This window comes from Pinus tabuliformis, chromosome Q (genome assembly GCF_031772625.1).
Source record: "Pinus tabuliformis cultivar Carrire ecotype Pingquan chromosome Q, CPIR1, whole genome shotgun sequence".
Classification (NCBI taxonomy): Eukaryota; Viridiplantae; Streptophyta; class Pinopsida; order Pinales; family Pinaceae; genus Pinus; species Pinus tabuliformis.
Genome location: NC_142296.1, coordinates 996,565,690 through 996,586,039, shown reverse-complemented (window position 1 = coordinate 996,586,039; position 20,350 = coordinate 996,565,690). Strand labels below are relative to the sequence as shown.

General features: G+C 40.2%; 1 pseudogene across 1 annotated transcript in view; it reads right to left on the bottom strand.

The window, feature by feature from the left end:
- The window catches only part of LOC149222824 (uncharacterized), a 369,394-nt pseudogene that overhangs the window by 216,214 nt on the left and 132,830 nt on the right, over positions 1 to 20,350 (bottom strand). Inside the window, exon 10 of the transcript XR_016249667.1 lies at positions 12,123 to 12,196. The product of XR_016249667.1 is annotated as an uncharacterized LOC149222824 (transcript). The remainder of the gene's footprint in view (positions 1 to 12,122; positions 12,197 to 20,350) is intronic.

The following is a 20,350-nucleotide window of genomic DNA, read 5'->3' as shown; positions in this document are numbered from 1 at the left end:
ACATGACAAAATTCAATGGAAACATTGCAATCCCCCAATCCTAAAATCCTGAAAAACTGATAAGTCTGCTAGATTTTGAATGAAATCTAAAATTCTACTTTCTCCATATGAAATCCAATGAGGCCGGAACCACTCTCAAACATCCTGAGTCATTTCATGATAATGTTAAAAATTTAAGTAAAAGTGACATTCTCCTCAAGGAGAATGTCACTTTTACTTTAAGAATTTAACATTACCATGAATAGCATATCAATACTAGGGATCAGAGTCAGACAGGGAAGCCCAGGGAGTCCCCAGAAATGAAATTTAAAAAAAAAATGTCGCTGAAGTGACTTGACCGACCGCTTTTACCGAGCCGGCCGGGTTGTTATCGAGCCGACCGAGTCGTTAGCCAACTCGGCCGGCTCGGTAACAACCCGGCCGGCCGGTCTAGTTCAAAGGCCGAGTCGACCTGGTTGGGCTATGACTCGGACCAACTCGGCCGAATCGGAGTCGAAACGGCCGGTTTTTAAAACAGTGTCTGTCGCTAACAAGTGCTCTCTCTACTGACCTCTGCGCTACTGCAACAACTCCCTGCATCTCACACCGTCGCAAACCTCTATATGCCATCCTGCACTGTTGCAACACTCTTCGTGCCTCTTGCACTGTTGCAGCCTGCTAGCCTCGCGCTGCCCGAGGACTCCTGCACTGTAGCACTCTCTGTCGCTTCATCCACATCTATCTCTACCGACATCCGCTAATCTTGCTACTCTCTCTTCGAGGCTCCCGTAGCAAGGTACAATCCAAGAGGTTGGGTACCTCAAAGATCCTACCCCTCATCACCTATAGTCTTCCTAACTACAGCTCGATGTCTCCCCACCTCTTCTCTAGAGGTACATGAGCACTCATGGCACAATCGTCATCCTCCTCTACCTCCTTTTCCGCCTTCATTGGCGCTGCCTTAGAGTCAGATGCCTCTCCCTTGTTCTTCTTCCTCGGACACTGGTTCGCATAATGACCCAGTTCCCCACAGTTGAAGCACTTGACCTTGGAGAGGTTCTTTTTCTTCCTCTTCTCCTTCTTTCTCGCAAATGCCAGAGCTGCATCCTCTTCCTCTTCCTTCTTGATCCGGACTCCTTTGCTGCTACTTCCCATCTTGCTCAACCGCCTTATCTCCTCTTGGCGAAGAGTCGCCCACAATTCTTCCCCATCTGGAAGATCTGCCCTGCCTAGTATGCTCTGGACAAATGTTTCCAACTCCTTGGAGACTGCGTTAAGTGCGGTCCTCACCAACATATCCTCATCCAACATGGCCCCTAAGGAAGGGTCCCGGATCTCCTTCAACCAACCAAGGAAGTGATCTATCTGCTCCCCCTTCTACATCTAGTATGAACACAGCAGATTCTCAAGTAACATCTTCCTCTGCACGAAGGTATGCTGGTACAACTTCTTCAAGGCATCCCACATTTCCTTTGTCGTCTCCTTCTCGGCGATATGTTGGACCACATAATCCGTGACCCCATCAAGGATGATGCATTTCGCCTTGACCATTGCCTCCTCGTACTTCGTATTATCAGTCTGGTCAACTCGGATCGCCATTGTTCTCAAGGCGAAGGCCTTGATGCAATGTCTATCTAGAATGGATAGGATCCTGGCCTTCCAGACCACAAAGTTGGACGCCCCGTCCAACCTGTCCTGATCCCTCAGCCCATTCATGGCCATCTCTCTGCTCTTTTGTTGACTCCTCTGAGTCTCTCTACTTCCCTCCGAAAGTTCTCTCTTCGACTCCTGCTGAGTCTCTCTACTTCCCGCCTGGAAGTTCTCTGCTGGACTCCCTCTGAGTCACGATTTCCCTTCTGGAAATCCTCCTGCCAATCGTCAAGTTGCACCTCTCCGATCTTCTGTGCACTTGCAACACTGATCTGGATTCCTTGGCTAGAAATCCGCCTCGGTAGCAACTCCCTCTACCTTGGTTTTTCCCTATTAGGTACTGTTCTGCCCACAGTACCCCACTAGCTTCGCTCCTGCAACCTGCCCACAGCGTCCTATGCCCTAGCAACTAAAGGACTGAGCCTCTAGGCTCTGCGCAATCCCGGCACTGGCAAAACAACTCCCTCAACCAACTACGTCAACCCTCCTGGTCTCTGCGTGAGCCTCTTTCTGCCCTCCTCAGCCTCTGCGCTGGCCTCTCTCTGGCCCGGACTGATGACGCAGTCCCTCTGCGTCAACCCTTCTTCTGTCGCCTTCTGCAAGGATCAGCTTCTGTCACTCGGGACAACTGATTCTGCTACAAATGCTTTGCCTAGTTAATGCCTTTAGCTGTCTTGTGATCTGCAACCACGCTCTGATACCATGTTGAAATTTCTAAGTCTATCCATTAGAAATTTAATCTGTATTCTTCTGGTTTATTTCTTCTACTTGTTAATTTTGAACAAGTTATTTAAAACATATAAATAACAAAATAAACACAATACAGTCTCAACATCTATAGATCAATAGCTGAAAGAAAACAAACACACAAGTGACACCGTTATTTTTGGACAATCGTCCCCGAAAAAACCCAATGCGAGAAAATTGGTGCAACTATTCTGAGGGTTTATTATTATGCAGTATTTCCTTGAGTACAACTGGGTGCCAAACTGGCTCACCCGACAGAGAAAAACAACTGGCAGTAATACCTCTCTATTCGGAAACAGGTATTCAGAAAACCTGTCCCACGAAACCCTCTCCAGCAACTTTGAAGCACTGCGTCAACCTCCTGCTGCTCTGCGTCAGCCCTCTGAGGCACTGCGCAGCCTCTGGGACCCTCTACGTCACTCTTGTTGCCTTCTGCGTGGATGACGCAGGCCCTCTGGCCTCTACGCTGTCTCTGTTGGGCTCTGTGTGGCCTGCTCTGGCTGCTACTTCTCGCTCTCTGCCTCTGCGCTAGTCTCTCGGCACTATCTCTACCTCTCTGTCTAGTACTCACTACCCCTCACTGTTGATCACTGATTCGACTTTGCTTAGCAACCCCACTCTAGCAAATCGAATGATTGATCACTCTGGTGTATTCTCCAACTGACCCTCAAGCCTCTTCTTATACTTTTCCTATTGGTCTTTCAATGGCCGAGATTAAATCTCTAATCAACGACTAAAATTAGATTTGGCTTGATCCGTGACTTTTGGAACCTTCTAACCCAGTTTTATATTAATACCCATTAATATTTATTTTTCCTAAGTTTAGACTTAGGAACTCCATTAAAAATATTAATTATTTTAATATCTCCCAAACCGGATAGAATCTGCCCAAACCATTTATGGGTCTTAGAGATCTCATGTGCTTTAGCCCATCCACCAATTTTCATGGCTAGAGCACATCCGATGCTACCCCAAATCAACAGGGAAAATATGAGCAACCTAGACAGGGTGGCCAGGATCAGTTTTTAAAGGAGTTGATGAGGCAGAACACATAGTTGGTGAGGTAGAACTAGTAGGTTCTAGAGATGATGCACAAGATGATGGGAATGCAATTACATAACCAGAAGGGCCAAGCCAACCATGGAGAAGGTGGTTCTCAAACAAGAGGGGGAAGCCACGCTCATGCACGCACAACTCAACAGAACAACACCCATACGTATGGCCAGACTAGCCATCCTACCATGCCTCATTTTTTGGATGAACCTGAGAGGGGGAGAGAGTCAGATACTTTTGCAGATTTGTTGAGGTATTTCTCAGATGGGATTGATGAGTATGATGCATTGGACCCCAGGATCAGGAGGGCTCTATCGTTTGGGGAGTTTTTCCCAAGGTTACTTGGGAGCAGGAGCAGAAGCTGGAGCGAAGAGCAACATTTTCAAAATCTCTCAGTTTGGGAGCGAATCAGGAGCAAATTTTTATATATTTTGATGCATATATGTCAACAAAGGCATGTAGAATGATGAATTATATATAAAAAAACATAAAACATGGATTGAACCATATAACATCAATCATCTAGAAGTTATAATCCTCATCAACCACGTCCACAAGTTAGTAACATACAACATATCAAGTCTCGTGATTCATCAATCTTAAAGTTTCAAGCTTTCAAAATTCGATATATAACATTTATCATCATTGATCACTAAAGTTATAACTTGTACTTGTAACCATTACCATTACCAAGCAACCAAACGATAACAAAGAATATCTAACATGAAATGAAATGTTTCAACTTTCAACCTTCACGAAGCATCAAATTCATAATTCATTACCAATGACTTATAATTGCTAATTCGAACTTCAAACTTAAATTGTCATATACTGTTTACAAAAAATATCATAATAAATATGAAAGAGTCAATAGTAATAAAAACTACAAGAAACTAGAAAACACAAATAAATCTATTATCTATTGCTAATGCTTGGGCCTCTTGCCGCCACTAGAAATGTCTAATTTCTAAGAAAGCACGTAGAATGGTGAATTAGTTATAAAAAGCATAAAAGCATCGATTAAACCATATAGCATCAATCATCTAGTAGCTACAATCTTCGTCAACCATAGGTCCACAAGTTACAAGTTTTGATTTATATAGCATGTAAGGGTGCACATAACCAAAATAGCATCGAGTGCAATCCATCTCTGAACTGAAAATACATCAACAAACAGGCTCTAGATGGCCTCTATCATCCAAAAACATCATGCTACAACAAATACCTACATATCATTGAAACCATTGCCTATCTTGGGATCTTTGTCATTAATATCACCCTCTAAGCATTAACATAAGATAGAAAAAACGTAGCATGTCAAGTCAAGGTTTTGTTTGAGTTATGGGTGCATTTTTAATAGGGTTGTGATAGAGAATTTCGAACCAATGTCACTAACATCAAGGTACCTAGAGGGGTTGGTGCTCTTGATGGGTTCCATATCCTAGTACATTACAAAATCCAGTGGAAGCATTGCAATCCCCCCAATCATGGAATCCTGAAAAACAGATAAATCTGTTGGATTTTGTGTGAGATCTAAAATTCTACTTTCTCCATATGAAATCCAATGAGGTCGGAACCACTCTCAAACATCCTGAGCCATTTCATGGTAATGTTGAAAATTTAAGTAAAAGGATGGAAATGAAAGATAAAGGAGAATGTCACTTTTACTTTAAGAATTTAACGTTACCATGAATTGCGTATCAATACTAGGGCCATAGGCTAGGTTGCCCCACTCAAAAATTCTTGTTTCTTTGAAAAACATTCGCATTTGGAATGTGTTTGCATAAAAACATTTGCCAAAAAAAGCAAAGGAGCGAAATTTTTTTTAGGGAGCGCATTCCTGGGGTCGCTCCCTATCTGCTCCCAAAGGGCGCGTGCTTCAAGAGCGGGTTCGAGAGGGGGGGTCCGCTCCCCCGCAACTATGGTTTTTCCATTTGAAGAGCATAGGTCAAGGGTTGGATCATCATATAGGAGGGAAAGTTAGATGATGATCCTACGAGAGACCTCTGGAGTACGATCTTTGGTTTAACATGTCAGGATTTGTCGGCCCGAGAATGCAGGTACAATGAGGGTAAGGCCCACTACATGGAGGTGTTTCCTGACAACGAGCCTGAGGAGGAGGTTGTGCATGAGGCAGATAACACCAGCGGTGGCGAGGAGAATATAGGTCAGCCTAGTGTGACTCAGGAGTCACCACCATTAGAGAGCCTAGTGATGGTGCAGGTTGAGATAGTGGCAGAGAGAGTGGAACATGCTTTTGTAGGGCCATCCACTAATGAGGTGCTAGTAGGCACAGGGGTACCCAGAGCCATGACAGAGTTTCTAGACAGCAACCACCTACGACAACATGGAGAACACATAGAGGGGCATGCCGCGTGAGCTAGATGAGGATGTTTTACGTAACAACCTATCATTGCAGGGACAGCTCGTGACTCATGTTGAACCTCTGATGGAAGAGGATGGGGAGTCATTGTTCAGGCCCGCCATTGATGGGGATCAGATAGATGCGCATGCAGCCAGTGGAGATGTGATACTTCCAGATAGTAGCTCTCTTCATGTGATATTCCCACTTAGCAAACTTTGCTAAGTAAAACATAATTTTGTACAATTTTGACATTTTGGCTTCTAAACTTAGGAAAAGTGGGTTAAGAGGACCTCACTTGAATTTATGAAGGAAATAACTTCCCAAACATTAGGAAAGAAGAAATTTAGAGAGAAGTGGAAGATGGGGACCACGCCCAAAAAGGGGAATTTGTACCCCCTTGAGCAATTCGACTTGGTGAAGTGAGAGAAGAGGGAATTTGACTTGGGGGACCCACTTAGAGGAAAGATGAGGCAACAAAGTTAAATAGAGGGAAGGAGCTTCATTTTGGGCCTTTTGCTAATTTGTGAATCAAACCCCTTGTACACTTGAGTTGTTGAGCCAAGTCTACACCGTGTTGCTCAACACAAGAGATTTCCAAGCGGGAATCTCAACTCCATCTTCAGTGGACTTCAAATGCCACTCTAGAGGAAAATATCTCCATATCTCTCAAAACTGTTCCGGGAGGTAATTGCAGGTACATTCAGTCATTACTTGGAGCAGATTGCGCACAAAACAGGAGTACACACTTCTTGGGAGAGCCATATTTTGTGCAGGGCTGGAACCGAGATTTTGAATGTTGAATTCTTTGAGTATTTGCTGAAGATTCCCGGAGATTTGCAGATCTGATTTGGGGGCTATCCACTGGGTTGAAATTTTCTATTTTGGGCCTGCGCAAAGGTTGTCTAGTAGGATCTATGACTCTACACAGCTCTTGAGGAGTGGAGCTTGTGTGGGAGGATTGAGCGGGGATTCAGAGTTGGAAATTGTTGGGGGTTATAAGGCAATTTTGTGGAGGATTTTCTCAGCATTAGAGCCCCATTTGCAGCAGGAATTCTAGCAAAGCGTTTTTGCTGGTGGAGGCCCAAATACGCCCTATTTTGCGGGAAATTTAGAGCAGTGGAATCTGGCTGAAAGATTCTTGGCTTTTTATGGGTTTGTTGAGGAGAGGCTACAGCCAATTTTGCAGAATTTTCTGAGCACTCGAGGAGGAACAAACACAGGGTCTATTCCAGCCAGCAGCTGTAGAATTACTGGGTCAGCACAGGTGTTGGAGGGCAAGCAGTCTCTAGCATTCAGACAGCACTATTTCACACTTGGGACTTGTCTAGCTCTCTTTAGCAAGCCCAAGTGCACTTGTTCCAACTCATTGTACTCCTTCCATGATATATAATAAAATGGCTCAGCTTATTTTGGAGTAAATTGTTGGTGTGCTGATATTTCTGCTGTGTTTTTTATTTTTGGGTTGCATGTGAGAATTTTATGGCTATTATCACTTAATATTTCCCTTAGGGATATTACAATGGTATCAGAGCCTTGATCTGGCCAGCTATGGAAGGAGTTCCTTCTATGACCCCGGGAGATAAGCAGAACATCACTTACAGGCTAAGTCACATGACACGAGGACACGAGACATGGAGGACACGTAAATACGAGTATTCAATACGAAACGCAGCGACCTGGAAACAGGACACGGGGGACACGTTTTATATATATTTAATATATATATATATATATATATATATATATATATACCGAAATATAGTTTTTTATCCATATTAAATTGCAGGTTGCAGCTTATCTAATCAAATTAAAATATAATTACTTCTCAAAGTTCATAGTTCACTTTAAAAAAATAAATAGAATCAAAATTTACTATTTAGAAATTAGAATGTGATATGCTTGGTCTTGATTCTTGAATATTCAATGTTCATTGTTCATGTACAACTTACAAGCACATAAGAAAATAACTAAAGTCTAATCCTATTGATTTCCTCTGCCCCTCTTGCGAGAAAATGCCACAGCTTTCCCTTTCCCTCTAGATGTAGATGCTGGTGCTGGTGGAGTTGGTAGTGGAGTTTGCTATGCTCTAGAAGCTGAAGAACTAGAAGTAGGAGCTATAGGAGGTAGACCACGTCCTCTACTGGTGGCAGGGGTAGCCCAGGCAGGTGGTGTCACCTGGAAACATTACAATCTCCCAATCCTGAAATCCTAAAAAACTGATAAGTCTGCTGCATTTTGAATGAAATCTAAAATTCTACTTTCTCCATATGAAATCCAATGAGGCCGGAACCACTCTCAAACATCCTGAGTCATTTCATGGTAATGTTAAAAATTTAAGTAAAAGGATGAAAATGAAGATTAAGGAGAATGTCACTTTTACTTTAAGAATTTAACATTACCATGAATAGCATATCAATACTAGGGCCTAGACTTGATCATTAAGCTGCCCCACTCAAAAATTATTTGTTTCTTTCAAAAAAAATTGCAGCTTATGCAGGCAACGTTTTCTACCAACGAAATACGCGTTTTCCAAATTCAGGACATGACGAAAACCGGCGAATACGTATTCCATTTTACAAGACACGATAAAAACCGTATTCGACACATATTAGGGCCGTTTTCATGTCCAGTACGTAAAATACAGGACACGGGACCCTGGAGGACGTGTCCTGTGACTTAGCTTACAGGAGGTATAGGTACAGGAGTAGAGAGCAGGCGCTGAAAATTACTCCAGATTTAGTGGCTCCAAAGCAAGGAGGAAACACAATAGAAAAGCTTCAAGTTCACTGAACCTGGTGACTCAGGCAGTGGCATGTGATGTATGATGATAATTATGTGGTGTACAGCTAGTACAATTTGATTGGCACAAGACTCTAATGCCAACCATTGCATACACGTTATTGGATTTAAACTTTCAATAGGATATATACATACATACATACACACACACACACACACACACATATATATATATATATATGATGAATGATTATTTTACATTGAATAGTATTCAAGTATAAATAAAACCTAAGAAGTACCTTGCACCTTTCTAGTTAAAGGTCATCACTTTTAATTTATATTTATTATTATGTTTATTTACCTTACTGCATATCTATAATAATAGATCCCCAACCTCATAAGGAAGTGTGCCACATAAGCATCAAGTCAAGGTATAGCAATATGTGAGTAAGCTAACTCCAACATTTACAACAATACAACCAAGGGTAGTCAACACAAGATGCACTCCACATCATATGAATCTCTTCCAACCATGGTGAAAAGAAAACACTACTGGATTAACCCAAAATACCAACAAAAACATTTATTTTCTTTTAATTTTGCATGTTGTGTAGGGAAAGGTCCAGTGTCAATATTTGATGTAAAATTCACATTGTCAGATCTAACGAATGGTGTCCTTATACCTAACAATAAAACATTGACCAATGGATTAGGACAACCATAATGGATATGCCATCAAAAAGAATTGTACACCAAATCAAATCAACCAATTGGTCAAACTAGTAAGGATATTTGAGAGGCCTCATTTGTGAAAATGATGTATTGTACTTCGTTCTTTTACTTGAATATAGATGAGGCTTTGTCTAGTGAACATGTATATTACTTGTGCTTTTCTATTTTGTACTTTATGCTTATCCTTTTTGGGTGACTCAATCTAAAGTGATCACTCACCCGCTCTTTTGTATTTTATTGGATGCATGGTCAAAATTGATCATTGTCCTATGGTTGTGATATATATATATATATATGAGTGTGTAGATATGTGTACATTTCCTGCAATCTCCTCTCACACGTGCATGCTTGCTCTCTTGTGTTTTCTTGTGTGAGACTATCTTTCTTCTGTTAATGGTGTTGTGCTCATATCAATTGATATCAAAGACAAACAATATCGTATTCCCTAGCTTTAGTCACATCTATGGCTACCATCTCACATCCTTGTGAAACTAGCATTGTTAAACTTCTTGCGCTCAATGACCTAGATATTGTCTCTCCACTGGATCTACTATTTTCAGCTGCCAAAAAATCATGTACAGGCATCTTTTTACTAGGGTGGCTGATTACTGTAAAGCCAATGCTATTAAATAAGGAATTTGGGCTACATTTCCGACTTTGGCTAATAATAGTGATTTTCTGCAGTATTAAGGTTGTTATGCCCTAGAGAACTTGACCTCTTGTATCTATCAGAACCCTATCTTGCAACGCAATTTTCTCTGTGAATAGGAACTAGATTGAAGTCGCACTAGTGTTATCCAAATTTGAATTTTGACATCATTTTTGAATTGGAGTCATAATAGTGATTTTGAGAAAATTACAATGATTTTAAGCTGCATTTATGTTCAGCATCACAACCCTTGCAGAAAAGGGAGATCAATCAAATACAAACCCTAGATCTACTTTCTTTGCTTCATGGCATATAAAAAGCAACAGAATCAGATTTTTGTGCAAGTTCTTGCACCACAACAATTTCAAATCTACATGTGAGAAACCATGATGGTCATGTTCAAGACTATGCACCACATGCTACAATTGTGGTTCATCTCTAATCAAGAGGCCTTATTTTCTTCAATGTCCACACCGCTTGTCTGTACACTAGCATCTCCCCCCTCCCCCTATCTGATTCTACTTTTTTGCTTAAATCAGCATCCCTAACATATCACATGAGCCACAAAAACCATAATTCAAGTTTGTTCCTATGCCTTCATATTTTGAGGAACCAACTCATTGATAGTTCTTTACATTCCCAATACAACTACACAGACTCAGACATCTACTCCACTACATGGTAAGCCAATGGTGATGGAGACATATTCTAAATTCATCTCTGCACCATCTTCTCTGGCCTTCACACCAATGATCGACCTACCTCTTCATGTCCATTCAGAGATTTTTCAGAATCTTCTACCCCTTCTACAATGTTCCAGCATGACAATGGGATCCTCCAACCTCAAGAGGGAGGCATCACAGTACCACCAAATCCTATATATCATCCAATGTTGCAAATATGTTTCAGGGAACATTTCATTGAGCATTTGGCAATAAACTTAACAGAAATATCAGGGAAAATATCAAAAAAAGTCAGGAAGCAAAAAAGTGGCCCTGAAAAACTCAAAAAAATAAAAAATAAAATAAAATAAGGACCTAGAAAACCTAGAAAAAAATTAGAAAAGATTGAGAGAAATTGAAGAAATTTACAACACTAATATCACCAGCCTGCTTCAGACAAGAACACAAATCCCTCCTTGTTCCCATGCAATATAACTATAAAGCAGAATGCATCCAATAATTTCATACACTACTATACTTGTGTGGTTCCTACAAGATTAGTGCTTCTCCTCGGTTTTTAGTGTGCTTCTTCGATTTTTACTTTCAAGTAGTGTGAACCTCCACTTGCATTCTTTCAGGGACCACTTCTTTTCGACATAACATTCTTACACTGGTTCAAGCACTCTCTTTTTAGCAGGGACCCAATTCACTCCTTGCTCCCATGCATTAAATCTATGAAGCAGAATGTGTTCCATAATTTATTGCACTACACTGTTTGTGTAGTTCCTCTTGTACTTCCTACATAAATGCTTTTCCTTCTTGGCTTTTACCACGCTTCCTTGATTCTTACTTTCCTGTAGGGAAGACCTCCACCAACAAACCTTCACAAATCTCTTCTCTTCGACAATGCATTCTCTCACTGGTTCAAGCACTCTCTTTTCCACAGGGACAATAGGGTTGTCTAAAGACCCCATCTTCTTTGGAAGGGGAGCACCCCAGATACAGTAGAGTCAGGCAATTTCCTCTTGGCTGGGACAAATCGATGAGACTTAATCTACTTAACACGTATAATATATGTACCTTTCTGTATTTGTACTTATCTCTTTCAGGTGACTTGTCAATTAGTTTAAAGTTTTAAACTGATCACTCATTCACTGCATGGTATATTATTAGAGATAAGTCGAACTTATCACTCACCCACAATTTCGTACTCGATATACATTTTCTTAAACCAAATGAGTGTATATATGTGTAGGTGTATGGTGCCGCAATCTCCTCTCATACTTGTATACTTGTTCTCTTGTGATTTCTTGTGTGTATCTTTTTCTATTGTTGTTGTATTATATTAACTCAGCCAATGATTCTATCTTACTTAAGCAGCAAAATACAGCTAAAGAAATAACACACAACACTCATGATATGATTTACATTCTCATTGCTCAATCAAAAATATTCTACAACCAGTGGAAATCAATTTGAAATGGAAACATAAAAGGATGCCACTGAAGACTCAATAAAAAGCATTGTAATGGCCAAAGGAATTTACCTGAACAGCAAACTGTCCGGTCCCCCAGCAGCGGCTGTGACTAGAACTGTCTGACGAGATTCCATCTTTCCTGCCTAGTCATGTAAAATAACAAATAGATTCTAAATAATGAAAATGCAATTTATAAACATCATTTAAACTCAAAAGACATAGAGCAAAAATAGCTGTAGTGCTTGTCTATTTAACAGGACTGAAATAGAACAGATTTCAAAATAACTAAGTTCTAAACATCTATGGCATCTTACATCAAAAAAAGCAATGTAAAGGCAAAGCCCCATGAAATCTAACCTTTATCGTCAAAATATGAAGTGCAGAAAGAGATCAATACACATCCATGGGAGATGTGATATAAAAATAACTTAACAATAGAATCGCTTGATACCAATGTTATCACGACCGAACCAGTGATCGAATAGGTCAACACCCAAAATGAAATGGACTAGAACTGGAGAAACACCAAACCAAAAAACCAGTTGACCAATATATATATATATATATATATATATATATATATATATCAATGTTTTAAAAACCGAACCGGTCCACCTAATGAACCGGGTTTCGAACCGGGACTGGTCAGGTCTAAACGAACCGGTTTTAAAAAAATACATTAAATAATTAATTTTTAATGAAAAAAACTATTTTTAAGATTTAAAACCATGATTCCAAGCCAATAGAGACAAAATATGCAAAGATTGCTCATTTATATACCATGTAAAGGTGAATATATCAAAATGGCACCGAGTGCAATACATATCATCGACAAAATACATAAGAAATGAGGCTCTAAATGGCCTCTAGAGTGCAAAAACAAAGCCTACAAACTATGGGGCCACTGGCCTACTACAAGTCTACATATATGATAATAGTGATCAGCGTTATCACTTGAAACTTCTCATGAGTCATCATGATCAAACTCAGTTGGTTGAGTCTCGACTCCCAAACTTTGCAACTGCTTGAGTCACAAACTTCTCTATTTGTTCAGTGACTTGAGTCTCAAACTTTTGAAGGTATTATGCCCTAATATGCCCTATTGACTCATTTGGTGCTTCACATGGCTTTACATGGCCTACTATCCCAGCCAAGTGTTGCTTGAACCTGTAAATACCTCCTCCAATAGATTTTTGGCAATATTTGCATATCATTTTGACATCAATCATATCACAATGAGCCCATGCAATATCCTTGGCTTTTTGAGGCATGATGACTACTACTTATAGCTTAAACTCTCTATAGTTCCACTACTCTAGCAACAACTCAACATTCTCCAAGCTCCTAATCAAACTCACAAAAACTCCAAATGAGATGTGTGAGGTGTTGATTTTTGGTAGCATCGGATGTGCTCTAGCCTTGAAATTTGGTGGAGAGGCTAAGACGCATGAGATCTCCAAGACCCAGAAACCGTTTCGAGAAATTCCACCCGGATCAGGAGTTATTAAAATAATTAATATTTTTAAAGGGTTCTGTTGTCGCATAGATTGTCTAGGCAGCGCGACAACGCTCAGACCAGGGGCTGTCACCCTGATCCCCGATCTCTCCGTTTAAGCCGTCTCCCTAGGCTAAGGGGGGTAGACCCTATGGGATAAAGGAATACCAATTGGAGACAGCTGGCTTGGGAGACACAGCAAGGAAGATTAGCACCTGATTGATTTTAGAAATTAATGTACCAGTGCCTTATGGAGTTAATGATTAAATAATTGTTTATCAAATGCTGCAGAAATATGAACTTTATAATTCCACGATTAACAATCATTTATCATCAAATAACCCAAGCAAATGCAAGATATTCAACAAAGGCACAACGCTCTTTCAATGCTCCAGCAATTAAATTTCTAAAGATCAAATACTTTAAGCAACCACGAAATTTAAATGCTAACCAGATTCAAATAGTTAATCTCTAGATATAAACATTTAAGCACATTTAACTCTACCACAACAGAAAAAGACTTTAAAAGGAATTTTCAAATTTTTATTTTTTTATTTTTTTTTAATTTAAATTTATATTTTTATAAAATTCTAAGTTTAAAATCAAAATAAAACAAAACTAAAATCCTAAATAAAATTAAAATCTAATCTAAACTAAAGTCTAACTTAAAATCTAAAGGGAACTTTTAGATGCCTTTTTTATATTTTTTATATTTTTATATTTTTAATGAAACAAAACTGAACAAAAAAATGTCTAATTCTAAACTAAATGAAACTTAAAATATATACAAATAAAATGAAATCTAAAATTAAAAAATCTAATTCTAAAAACTAATACCTTATCGTATATGTAAAAATGAAAATTGATTTTTTATTTTAAAAAATTTTAAAGTTAAAACAAAATCTAAATTTTAAAAGAAATGAAATCTAAGTATACAAAACTTTATAAAAAGAAATTACATTCTAATCCTAACGTAAACAATACAAACCTAGACTACGTATCACAATAATAAAAAAAGAAACCCTAACCCATGTGAAAAAAATCGAATTGTTTTGTTTGCAACTGTAGGACATCAGCAAGGTTTCAAATGGCTGCGTGGGAAGCTGATGGGCGTGGAAAGGAAGCGGATGAGGAAGGGACAGCGTGGAAGAATGGAGGCTTCAGCTGCGTGAGGAGCTGAGGTATAGATGTGCGCAGAGGACGTTGGAGCTGCGGGATGGGTATACTGCAACGAATGAAGAGACTGCGCAAAGGAGATGGACAGCAGCAGCGTAAGGAGTTGCAGGTATGATGGCAGCGGACAAAAGAAAAATCGTGGATTTCTGGCAGTGTGGAGAGGTAGCTGCACGTAGATGGTTGCGGGGATAGCGTGGAAGGTCTGGGAGCCGCCGAAGGGAGTGGAGTGAGAAAGCTACTTCAAAATGGAGCGGAATGGCCAGCGTTTGGATGAACAACGGAAGAAAAGGGAACGGATCGATGGTGATGAAGAGGGTTTCTTGCTACGCAGGCATGTTTGATAGACAGGAATTGGGTGAGGAAAAAACATGAGGGTTTTTGGACAAATGCGTGGGCAGTGAAGGGTGAAGGAGTAGTGGATGGCAGTAGTTGATGAGGCTGCAATGGCAGAGAGGACGGATTTGCAGCGTTTGGGCAGCAACAGATGGGAGGCACGTGGATCTGGACGAAGGATCGATGAAGAGGCTGCGGGTTAAGAGAAATGCGATGAAGGAGAGTGAGATGTCCAGCATATGGGAGATTTTGCAGTGTTTGGCAACCTGCTTAAAAAAAATTTCAAAAATTTTTCCTACAAAAATGAAACCCCAACAGACAAATGGCCTGGAAAACCTCGAATTTCTTCAAAAACCCTTGCAAGAGCTGACTCTGAGGCCAGATCTTACCCTTCAGGGCCTAGATCTGGCTTCAAACAATTTTTTTTCCCTCAAACCTGTAACCTGCAATGTCAAAAACAGAACATCCAGAAACAATATATGCAAGGATTAAACCTAAAACCCAAAAAACCAGCTAAATAATTACAATATTCACAGTTTAAAGGCTCTAAATAGCCAGATTTGTCAGTATGCCACAAAAATATTTTCAGAATTTTAAATTTAATGTGAGATGCTTCAGAAAACCCTTCATGCATTCATAAGAAAAATTCAAATGATAAGCCCGGGATCAAAACTGGCTAGGCTCTTTAGAAAATGCTTTCTCGGGAGTTGGCTGGTTCAGCCGAGAACTTCCCCAAACGCCCGTTGATCTTCGAAATCTAGATTTTCCTGCACAGCTTACTTCAACCATTAACGAAGAAGGAGAAAACGATACTAAAATCCAAATGTAATGGAGATACCTGCCATCATATTCAAAAATTTAACTACCATTCAAACCCTAGCGACTAAACAAGATACCTGTGTTTAAAATCACTCTTCATAAAGCTATCATCAATGGCTGAAATTAAAATCATGCACAAAAATAAAACATCTTACAACATTTCTAGAAGAGTAACACTAGCAAGATTTCAACCCAAAGTCATTCTTTATTGCACATGAAAAATGACTACAAGAGAGCTTTCTTTAGCCAAGACTCACAGATCGAATGATCTCAAATGACCCCTGACACCCTATTTAAAGAAAAATTTCCCAACGGCTAGTTCGAGTGATCAATGTCAAAGTGATCTCGACCATCAATGAGGATCAAAATCTCTTTTAATCTCATCCGTCGAAATTTTAAACATATTAAAAAATTAAAATCTTGCATTTATTTCCTCAAAACTTTGACTTATTATTATTTTATTATTTTATTTTATTTTTCAATTATTTATTTATTTATTTATTTATATTTTATTTTTTATTTTTTTTATTATTTTTTAATTTTTTAATTTTTTAATTTTTTTATTATTTTTATTAGACCCTCGAACATAACCTTTGGAAAAAACACCTAAGACCTAGGACTTATGAGGGGATAAAACATTTTCTAACCCTCAAGACACTTTATATCATGACTTTTACAATTTTACATCTCAAGGGGGAAAACCCATTTGACATAGACCCTCATAGACCACCCAGTTCTGTGACACAAATATAATCTAGCAGATCAAGAAATTTGTAATAACCTAACCAAATAGTTAGGATTACTTTTACATAGACTCGACCTAACACACTAGGATTCCCCTAAGATTCTAATGACAAAATCCATTCCGGCTTTAGGGTTAAGCTGAAGGAAAACTCTGCCAACCATAGGTCGGTGAGACAAAAAACCTTCCGGAACGTAGATCATCATTAGAAGATTAGGTTTACCTACGAAAATACATACATGACACAGATCTGCTAAGATTATTTACAATTTACACATGCAGACTGGGTTTACAACATAACATGATCGCGCTGATGATGATAGTCGAATGGCACGGACACGTCGATCAAGCGCTATCCCTTTTGCGAAAAAAGGGGGTGTACTGCTATGGGTAGTTGACACGTAGTGGTCAACATCTAGCTCTACTTGGGGACACATTGCTGCACTGTAGGAATGTGAGAATCCAAAATCTGCATCCACGCAACACACAATAAAACATAAGTAGCGTCCATCCAAAAATCATCATATAACATTAAGCACAGGAAAGATATAAGCTCTTCATTTATTAACTATCTAGTAACATGAAAAGTAAATCTAATCCTAAAACAGAAATGAAAATGCTGAAAAAACAAGGAGTAGGGTTAGAAATACAGAGGATGCCCCATGGCATCAAATGCGTTCAATATAGTGTATACTAAGCATTTGCCTGCTTTCAGGCAAATCTGTCGGCTGCTTATCGGATGTGCCATGTCCAATTCTGCATACAGTAGGACTTTTTCCTATCCGAAAATCAAGTTGCTCGCGACCATCTGATGCATCAAATCACCTTCTCGTTCTCTTTCTTTTGCATTTTTCTTTATGGCAGGATGTATCACTGATGACATGGAACTTTCTGCTTCAAAGCTCTCAGATGAAGTAAAATTTTCTGTTTCCCACCCCGTTTTTTCAGTTTCACCTATTTCTCCCATATATTTAAATGCCCATTCCCATAGCCATACATTTAACAGACTGGAAAAATAAATATTGCTGAAAACACAAATTCTGGAAATTTTTCAGAGTGCTGGAAATTGCAGAAATAAAAAATCAGCAATTAAAACAGCCATAAAAACACATTTAAACTCAGTGATTTTTGGTCAACTTGACCCTGGAAAAACCCCACAACTCTTGGGAAAACCAGTTTGAGAGCTCTTCTTTATTTCTGGAAAATGCCTTTTACAGAGAAAATATTTTCAGCAAAAAAATCAGCAAAACAGAAATTTTTCCAGCAAGCAAAACTTATCTGTTTTCAGCCCACACGACAATCTGAAAACTGCTGGAAGAGCTGTACGGACCGTACGGATGTACGGACTGTACGGATTACGGACCGTACGGACCGTGCGGACTGTACGAACAGCCGTACGGACTTGTACGGACAGCCCTCGGGAAAGTGCAGAAAATCGCCTCCTCGATATTCGTGCTGAAAAATAATTTTTTCACTGTTTTGCTCACTAAATCTGCCTTTTCTGCTTGTTCTAATGCTGTTCAGATTTGCTGAAATGCTGCCTTGGTGTGTGTGCCAAATTGCTGCCTCTTTCTCCTCCTTGTCCAGAAATCTCCCTTGCTCTCTTGCTCTCCTTCTCCGAATCTGCTCATGAAAGAATGAATGATCTTTTTCTCCTTTTCCTCCCTAACCCAACCCTAAATGACTTTTGGGTGATCCTAAAATCCAATGGCTGAAATAGATTTAGATCAATGGCTGAGATTAAATGCTCATTTAAATCTCACTTACTATTTTTAAATTCACCCCACTTAATAAAGACCCACTTAGTCATTTATTTCCAAAGTCACTTTTCCTTTCTAATTTTTCATTGACTTTATAAAGTCACTTTAAAAATAGACTTAGTAACTTTATCACTTAAAGTCACTTTCAAATTAGATTTAACTTTATAAAAATTATAAAGTTACTTTAGGAGAAAAATTAAATTCTTTTGGACACTTTTCCCTAGGCCAAAGATCAAAGCCTAAGGAACCACCTGTCCTCCGGTACAAATTTCAACACTCCCTCTTACCGAGGAAGGTGTTCCTCACCACACCCATCTTGTCTCTGAAGTAGACATGCTTGCCCCGTGGTAAGGCTTTGGTAAGAATATCTGCAACCTGCTCATCAGTGGAAATATACTCAAGCTTTACAGCTCCCTTCTGAACATGGTCTCTGATGAAATGATATCTGATCCCGATATGCTTTGACCTGTCATGAAATACTGGATTCTCCGTGAGTTTAATGCAACTTTGATTATCACAGTAAATCACTGAAGGTCTCAACGGCTGACCAAATAAGCCAAACACATCTTGCGAAGCCAGATGGCCTCACAACTAGCTAGACTGGCTGCCATATACTCTGCTTCCGCTGAACTCAGTGCTACTGACTGCTGCTTCCGGCTGAACCATGACACTACTGCTGAACCCAACCCAAAACAACACCCTGAAGTGCTCTTCCTATCAGAAGCACAACCTGCCCAATCAGAATCAGTGTATCCTGCCAATCTCACTCCATCTCCCTGCCTGTAGTCCAGACCATAATCCACTGTCCCCTGCAAGTACCGCAAAATGTGCTTTGCAGCCACCCAGTGAACCTTCCTAGCTCACACAAAACTGACTCATCGTGTTGACTGCAAAACAGATATCTGGTCTAGTGTTGACCAAATACATCAAGGAACCAATCAGCTGCCTGTACAATGTGGGATCCACCAACTCGGAATCCGAAGCATGAAGCTTCTTCCAGTTGGTGATCATCGGTGTCGACATGGGTCTACAATCCTCCATGTGAATCTGCTAAGGATGTCCACAATATACTTCCCCTGCCCAGGAAGAAATGCCCCTCCTCCTGCCACACCTCCAAACCCAAAAGTAATGCATCAAGCCGATGTCCTTCATCTCAAACTCCGCTGCAAGATCTCTCTTGCAGTGCTCTATGAGTCTCTCTGCACCTGTAATGATCAAGTCAACCACATACAGCACCAGAATGAGAGGCTCCTCACCAATCACAATAAAGTAAAGGTTCGGATCTGCCTCACTCTTTGTGAACCCATCCCCTGCAAGTATGCATCTATCCTGGAGTACCAAGCTCTGGGAGCTTGCTTCAGGCCATAAAGGGCCTTCTTCAATCTGCACACATGGGACTCCTTCCCATGCACCTCAAAGCCCTGTGGCTGCTCAATGTACACCTCCTCCTGTATGAAGCCATTGAGAAATGCGGTCTTCACATCCATCTGGTGGATCTTCCAACCCATCTCTGCTGCTATCGATATAATGGAGCGGATCGAAGTATATCGAGCCACGGGAGCGAAGGTCTCCTCATAATCAACTCCCTCTACCTGTGAGAACCCTCTAGCCACAAACCTTGCTTTGAATTTCTCAATGCTGCCATCTGCAGCATGCTTTACCTTGTAAAGCCATCTGGAAGTAACCACGGATTTGCCCTCAGGCCTCGGCACCACCTCCCAAACATCATTCTTCATGATAGAAGAATACTCCTCCTGCATGGCCTCTCTCCAGACCTGCTCGCTAGCTGCCTCCTCATAGCTAGAAGGCTCAGAGTCAAGGATACTGGTAACCATCGCCAAATAGCAACAAAACCTTCTCAGGTTGTCTCTCACTCTTCTGACCGGCCCCTTCTCCTTCGCTCAGCAACGGATGGGCATCTCTCAAGGTGTCCAGAAGCCACTTGGGCTTCCTCTTCCCCTGAGCATGCTTC